This window comes from Myotis davidii, unplaced genomic scaffold (genome assembly GCF_000327345.1).
Source record: "Myotis davidii unplaced genomic scaffold, ASM32734v1 scaffold107, whole genome shotgun sequence".
Classification (NCBI taxonomy): Eukaryota; Metazoa; Chordata; class Mammalia; order Chiroptera; family Vespertilionidae; genus Myotis; species Myotis davidii.
In genome coordinates, this window is record NW_006383012.1 from 4,624,797 (window position 1) to 4,633,454 (window position 8,658).

Consider the following 8,658-nt stretch of genomic DNA (forward strand, 5'->3'; position numbering starts at 1 on the left):
ATCCTTGGATGAGGAACAAGAAACAGGGGGGCAGAGCTGGGGAGCAGGGAGTTGTGAGGCAAGGCAAGGAGTAAAACCAGAAAGGGAGATGCAAAGAGGAGAGGCAGAAGGAACGAAAGTGCCTTGGAAGATACTTGCCCTGTCTCCCTGACTCGAGCTCCTGAAGGCCAGCACCAGGCACTGACAGTAACAAATTATTTGGTTCCATGTGCCTGCACAGTACGGAGTACCTTCCACATGCATTCATTTCCTCCTCACAAGGCCCTAGGAGGCAGGTTCTGCTGTTATCCCCACTTACAGATGGAGAAACTGAGGCTCAGAGAAGTTAAACAACTTGCCCCACAGGACATAGAAGGGCTGGGGCACTTGGGTATCAGAGCCGACGCCCCAGAGGCGGGAAGTGTGGATAGAGGGACCAACCACCCTGTGTGCCAGGATTGAAGGGACTCTGACAGGCAGGTCTTCCAGTGGTAACACCAGGAACGTCCTAGCCAAACTGGGACCAGTTGGTCACCCTGAGTATGGGTCTGACCAAGTGACCTCCTTAGGTGTTTATGTCAAGAGCTTCTGCAGAAAAACAGACATTGGTGCCCATAGCTCTGTTTCTTTAAGATGAAATACCAGCACCCTATTTCTTGCCTATAGGGCACCCCCCAAAATACTCTCCTGACACCTGACAAGCGAAGGAAGGAATAACAGTGACACATGCTACTGTTGCTGAAAAGACCAAAAGTTCCCCTTGGAACCGTCTCCCAGCAAAGACAGGAGGACATCATCTTAAATTCTAGTTCTACAAAGTCTGTAAGTAAATTATTATTTTCCTTATTTATGAACCCCCAGGTCATTTTAAAGGTACAGAGGGACTCTTTCTGCTCACCATTGGAATGGTGGAAGGCAGAAGACAGAATTCCTAAGCAGGGGGGCCCCCTTCTCATTTCTGGGCCTCACTCTATCAGCCGGGACATCTCGAATGTGAATGATGCTAAAATTAAGCCTCTGTCTCCTTAAGGAGTCAAGTCAATCTTGGAATCCATCCAATACCAATAGTTCCTACAACAAACAGAGCCGCGCATTTCCAAACAGAGTTTTCACATATGTTATCTGACTTCAGCTCCTGGAGATCCCATGAAACAGGACAGATGGGACGAGTTTCATGCTCCATGGTCCATGATTGGGGCGGGGGAGGGGCGAGTTTGGAAAAAGCAAGCAATTTATGGAAGATCATACCTTTAGGGAGGGGCTGAGTTGGAAATCAGATCCACGCTTTTTGAAGCCACATCTACATGCTCTTCCCAGCACCTTACTCCTTTTAGAGTGGAAGGAGGGAGGGAAGGGTAGAGAGTATGTGAGAGACGCATGATTGGTTACCTCCTGCACGCGCCCTGATCAGGCCAGGGATCAAACTTGCAACCAAGCTGCATGCCCTTGACCAGGAATTGAACCCTTGACCCTTCGGTGCATGGGCCGACACTCTAACTATTGAGCCACCCAACTAAGGCACAGCACCTTGCTCTTACATCAGGACAATAGCAAAAACACCTTATGTGACCTCCGTGGAGGAAATGGCTATATACAAAGCAAATATATCTCTATATTTCCAAAATGGATCACGGTGCCTGGCACACAGTAGGTCATCGCTTCCCCACCTTGAGCAGAGGGGGGCAAGGGAAAGACCTGGAGGCAACACGACCAGACTGAGGTTTGAATCCTAGCTCCGCCACCTACCTGTGAAACGCAGGCAGGCCATTTCACCTTTGAGCCATCAGACCCTTCCCAGGCAGAAGTGCAGGTGAAAACACCCTCAGAGCTGGGAGTGCTGTGACCCTAGCCGAGGACGGCTTGGCACAGACTGTTTCCAGGTCCCGGGATTCCCGGCACTTCCTTAGCCCAGCCTGCTGATGGAAATGGTGACCCGGGCTCTAATCTCTGGGGGCAGGCACTGGACCAGATGCTTTCTGACCTTCTGTCGTGTTTAACTCACCTCTCCCACCCAAACGAGAGGGAATGCTCTCCCCAGTCAACACATTTCTAGTGTGGTTGGTGACTCCTTCCGTCTGCGCCCGGGGCCAAGCCACAGGTGATAATTAGCCCTCAGAAAGTGGAAGGATATTAACTCCAGCATCTTGAGTCCATTCCAATTGAGATAATTAAGTAAAGCGCCCACAGGTGGATCCAGTTAATGAGGCATTGCCTGGGTTGCCACTGAGCCAGGCAGGCAGCAGGCATGGAGCTGGGGCGTGAGCTGAGCACGATGACTAAGCCTTGGGCATAACTAAAAGCACAGAGCACGACCCTCTTCTCAGCCCTGGGTGTGTTCCTGCCCCATGTCCCCCGGGGAACGTGGGTGTGCTGGGCTGGGAGTACAGGACGTGTGCTCCAGGCTGGGTCCTGCCACCGGCTTAATGCATAACCTGGAGCAAGTATCTTCCCTGCCCCCGCTCAGTCTCAATTGTAAAATGAAGGAAACAGTTAAGGGGGCAGCTCATAAAACCGAACGAAGATCTTGGGCACAACTGGACTCCGTCTCGTTCTCTCCTTCTTCCCTCACTGTCATTGCTAGTTTCCGCTGCTCTCTCCTTGGCCTCTCGCTGTCCTCCAGCCTGGTCCCCTCTTCCTGCCACAGCATCAGCACGCTCCTATTCACAGCCTTTCAGTGATAGCATAGGAGGTGGGCCAAGTAGGACTTCCTCCTGGTTTCAATTTTGTAAATTCTCCGGGAGGACCTGATTGGTCCAGCTTAGGTTACAGGTTTGCCTTGTGACTGATCCACAGGCAAATCTATTGAGCTATCACAGAAGCCACCAGCATGGGAATCTTGCACAGTGACAAAAGTATCACACATGCTCCTCTAAGAAGCAGATTGTGTTCGTGTGTGTGTGTGTGTATGTGTGTGTGTGTTAGTGCCCTGAAATGGGAATATATATTTCTTTTTTTAATATATTTCTTTATTGATTTCAGAGAGGAAGGGAGAAGGAGAGAGAGATGGCAACATCAATGACGAGAGAGAATCATTGATCGGCTGACTCCCGCCCAGAAGATGGTGATGTGAATAGTGGGGGTACTTTTAAGGACCTCAAACAGTGACTGTGCTCTTTGTGGCTAATTTTGCTAGTCACTTTCTATTTCCTTTCCTGTCACTGACTCTTGCTTTTCAGTGGTGTTTGAGACTCGTTAAGGGAAAGGGGAGGGATTCAAAAATAGGACAAAGGGGAAGAAAAAGACAAGAAAATGGAAATAAAGGTTTCCTTGATGGGCCAGAAAAAGAGTGGTACAGATAGGGATGAAGAAAGAATAGAATAACTATTAGAATAGTTAACAGTCACTAGTAAAACAGTTACTGTTTTGACCTGTAAGTGAGACAAAGAACAGGCTGAGATGAAATGGAGTTCCATGAGGTGGAAAGCAGAGCAGGGATCTGGGACATGTGTCATTTGTAAGGAGACGGGTCGGAAGGGCATGTGTGGGGTTTTTGGTTCTGCGCCCAAATGGTATAGAAGGCCAAGAATAGTTTTATTGGTTCTTGAGGTTCTCAAGGTTGGTACATCTCAAGGGGGAGGCAGCAGCTACATTTAACTGAGCCTTTCTTTGTGTTGTTTGCTCATGTTCCCTGCTTTGCTCCCATGAATGTCCTGTCTGCAACATACTCTGTCTTATTCACCATAGTGCTTGGTCCCATGCTAAGTGCCCCATAGGTGATCCATACCATTGGAGGCAGTGAGTGTTCACAGATCAAAGTTGCTCCTAACAATTCTCTCTGCAGATCAATCGAGGTGCTCCTAATACTGATTCAGTGGGACATCCTAACTGACTCAGGAGAAGGAAAAAGGGAGTTTTCCTGTGCATGATTTCATTATTTCATTCATTCATGCAACAAACATTTCCTGAGCGTCTGCTGTCTATAAGGCTGTGGTGAGTGCCAGGGACACTTCAGTGAACAAGATTGGCAAAATCCCTGCCCTCCTGTTGGGAGGGAGAGATGAGAGACGATCAACTACTCATAACACGTGAAAAGTGCTACCAGGGAAAACACAAAAGAGTAAATGAGAGTATATAATGAGTGCTTGAAACTTAACAAAAAGTTATTAAACTTGCTTCCTGTTTTAAAATTAAGATCCACATTCTTTGCAGAACTTCAATTATTTTTATAATCATAAAGAAAATATAGCCCTGGCCAGTGTGGCTCAGTTGGTTGGGCATGGTTCCATACAACAAAAGGTTGCCAATTTGATTGCCAGTGAGGGCACATGGCTAGAGTTGCAGGCTCAATCCCAGGTGGGCGAGTGTAGGAGTTAGCTAATAGATGTTTCAGTCTCACATCAATGTTTCTCTCTCTCTCCCTCTCCGTCCTCTCTCTCTCTCTAAAAATCAATAAAAAGTATTTTAAAAAAGAAAATATTGACCCATTATGGGAAACCTAGAAAATATAAAGATACAAAAATCTCCTATAAACCACTGTTGAACTCACACTTATTTTATGCCTACTTGGCATCATATTGCAAGTAGTTTTTTTGTAACCTGCTTTTTCACTTCAAATTACATGGTGAGCCTCTCCTCCAGTCATAAAAATTTAATTTAAAACATCACTTTAAATAACTGCATGATATGCCATGATATAGATGTGCCATAAATTATTTAATCATCTCCTCATCGTTGAATATTTGGTTTGTTTCCACTCTTACAAATATGCTTCATGCTTCAATGACTCTCCTTGTTTCTAAATCTTTGTTTGAGAGTCTGTTGGTTTCTTAGAATAGTTTCCTGGCCAGTTGAGCCACAAATATTCAATGAGCAATTATGTGCTAGCAGATTTCCTTTTGCTTTTCGAGCCTGATCCTTTTGGTGCTGTTAGGACTGCTTGCCTATGCTACCCTTGATTTTGTTCCTATGACAAAGTGGGCCTGTTTGCCCCATCTTGTCTTGGCCTCAGTTGTTCCTCTGGACCAGGGCATGGGAGCCCCTGTCTGATTTGGACTCCTCTCTGTACCAAGTCTGTTTTTCATCTTCATCTTTCATCTCTTGCTACCCAGTCTCTCTGGGTCTGTCTGCTGTGCTCTTACACCCAGATTTTCTGTGTCTTCCTCATTCTTTTAGGGGCTGAGGACTGTGGCCCTGTAACTTTGTAGTCCCTTCTCACCCAGATTCTAGCTTAGCCATGAGACCAGCTTGGCCAAATGGGATGCTAGCAAATGTGGTTCAAGTGGAAGTTTCAAAGTGCATGTCTATTACCACCAATTCTCTTGTCCACTTGGACTGCCCCTTCATTGTAACTCTGAGACTGCCATCAGAACATAGCAGGGTCAGCCCATTAGAGAGCTAAAGAATGAGGAGGACCTAAGCCTTAGGTCCTGAGGCCATCCTAGACCAGCCAGTCCCCTGCCCATCTGCCAGCTGACTCCAGTCCTGCCACATCAGCTGAGGCCTTTCAGCTCTGCCAAACTGACTTGTGGAAAAAACTCAGCAATAACTAACGGATAGAGACATTAACGTTGAAGAGTAGAGAAAAGGAGGGCAATGGGGGAAGAAGACAGAGGAAACCGCAACAGATCAAAGGGCTCAGAAAAACCCCAAGTCTGAATTCAGATAAAGCGCTGCTCTATAGCACGAATTCCACCCTGGGGCTGCTGCTCTTTGACCTCCACAGTGGAGCTTGGCTACCCTCCACTACAGACATACTCCCCTCTGAGTCTCCTGATTAGCAATCCCCGGAACTAGAGTTGTCAATTCTTGGAGACCAGATGTCCCAGAGACCAGCTCATCCTAATCCCAAGGAAGGTTCTGGAACTGCACAACCATCAGGAGAGAGCCCTGGAGTCCCCACACCTGAGGGCACTGGGGCCTGCCCAGCAGTGGTCTGATTTCCTTTTGTCCTTGTCTACACTTTTGTCTCTTCCTGCCCATGTGGCTGACCACCTGAACTCGGGTTTTATTAGCCATCCTCACCTGGAGCCACCTGTAAGAGTGTGTCCCATTATGATCTCATTACAGCCCCCCAAAGCCGGGCAGCATCAGGTTGGGGGAGTGGGCAGGTAGTCAACGAGCTGGGTAAGTCCACCTTCAGCACCATCCCCATTCCCACCCTGTTTGCCTCTCCTGTCATGGGCACGCATGGGGCTGCAAAAGGCACCCTTGGGGAATCTGACCCACACAGAGACAGCTGGTGCACACAAATAGCCATCGTCTCTAGTAACTTTCTTTTTCCTCCAAGCTGGCTTCCCAACCTGAGAAATGCAAGTCGCCCTCCATTCTTCCCTCGATATTACATGGTGGTTTCTATCTCATTATTATTGCATTATATGTAGCACATCTGTTACTGGTCAGGAGCCAACTATTTAATTCTATTAGATACATCTATACAGCGAAGTGATAATCTACACCAGGTTTGTGGAACAAGCACTTAATACTTGGCAGCGAGCAGCCAGTCTTGATGCACAAGCAAGAGAATGTAGGAGGCCTGTCTAGCTGAGGGTCACAGCGGCCAGAAAGCTCGGCGGCATTCTTCCGCGGACCGGCATTCCAGTGTGGGAAAGGAGGCAGTCATCGGCTTGTTCCAACATCTGCAAGATATTGATGGAGAACCGGGGAGGGAGAGGGGAAACGTTTACCTAACCAAATGCTAACTCTTCCAAGGGGACTCATGTCAGCACAGACTAAATGATGTGAGAGTTTTAGGAACATGTGGTAGTATTTACCCCCCAAGAAATGGACACAGATTCGCATCTTGTTCAGTAACGGCAGCGCCTCAGACGTGCCTTCTGCATTTGCCCCTGAGTTCCTACTCGTGTTTCCTGGCTTCATCTCTGCACATCAGAGAATGGGTTTGTGCTCAGCACCGGGGAGCAAAAATGGGCTCCATGTGCCGGGATCTCTGACTGTGGCTCTGACCTCAGGAAATGCAGGCTGGAACGGCTCCATTCTCTCCCAAACACCCCATCTTACACAGCCACGTTTGCTGCCTGGCGCTCCAACTAGCCGCGTTTTGTCAGCATCACCTGCATGTTCACCCAGAGGGCTGGAGGGGAATGGGGGAGGAAGGGGGAGGAATGATGATGGGATCTATGTCTCATTTCCCCTCCATCCAGAAGGAAAAATCATTTTTAAATCTCAAAATTGATGAAGGGAAGTGGAGAGGGGCAAGTCGAGAAGCAATCATGTCTCATATTTCATCGATTCCAAGTAAGATGTCATCGATTTTAAGATGTATTGTTATTTTATATCCCACTAAGAAAGAAAAAATGTTGACTTTTCAACTATGATATACCATTGAGTAAAGATACATCCCAATTTCAGAGATGTTAACGTATAGGGAGAAAATGCATCTTAGGATGTCCAACCCCAGGGCTCTCCCTAGACTGGCCACTCTGGAGTTGTGTGATGGCGGGCACATTATTTAACTTCTCTGTGCCTCATTGTCCTCATCTGTGAAATGGGAATAGTGAAAGCACCCACCTCATACAGTTGTTGTAAGGATTTACATATTAATGCAGGTAAAGTGCTTAAAAGTGATGCTATGCGTTTACTACTTTTTGACCTTGAACGTGTTGCTTAATATCTTGGAGACTGTTTCCTCAGCTACAAAAATGCAGGTAGCCATGCCATTCAGTTTATTTTCCTTTGATATAGTCCAATGTTTGGACCTGCGTCAACCAGGAAGGTAGATGAATAGGGTGGCTGTTTAAAGGAGCATCCACTGTGGTGACTGGACACACATGCCAGCAGGATAGCCCATCCCTCTCCAGTCCTCCCTGTTGTCTAGGCTACATCTGTGGGCACTGCCTTGCAGGACTGGGAGACCATAGCTGGCTGCACCCCTTTCTAGGAGTTTAGGAGAAGGACCTGGGTTGTTACTGGCCACCTGCCTTTGCAGTTGACATGAACTATAATTTACCTGCTATCCCCAAAATGGTAGGTTTTTGCCTTTTGTCCCTGGGATGCTTTAAGACTCATATGCCAGCAGTTGTGTATTTAGTCTAATAGTTAATATTCTCAATGGCCTTGTAAGGAAGGTAGCATAAGTATTATGGTTCCCATTTAATGAAGGAGGAAACTGAGGGCTAGAGAAGTAAATGACAGCCCAAAGTCACAGAAAGCTGGTTCTCTTAAGGACGAGTCCTTGGTGCTTGTGTTTGAGTGGTAGACTGGACTTCTGATTGCCCACATTCAGTGCTTCTCCCTGCAATGACCCTCCTCCCAGGAGGATTATACATTCCCAACTGTTGACACCAGACTTAGCCAGGTGACTTCATTTGGCCAATGGAATGTGAGGTCTGTCCAAGAAGAAGCTCTAAGAGCTATGTTCCTGCCATAAAGTTGGCAAAATTCCAGATAGAGGCTGCTTCATCAATTGGTCCCCTGGTGAGGACAACAGGGAGCTGCAGCTGGCCCACAGTAGACATACAGCATGAGCAAGAAGCCAACCTAGGTTTAATCTCCAAAATTTACAGGGAACTCATACAACTTAACAAAAGGAAGATAAGCAATCCAATCAAAACATGGGCAAAGAACCTAAATAGATACTTTTTAAAAGAGGACATACAGAAGGCCAAGAGACATATGAAAACATGCACAAAGTCACTAATCATCCAAGAGATGTAAATCAAAATGACAATGAGGTCTGATCTCACATCTGTCAGACTGGCTATCATCAACAAATCGACAAAC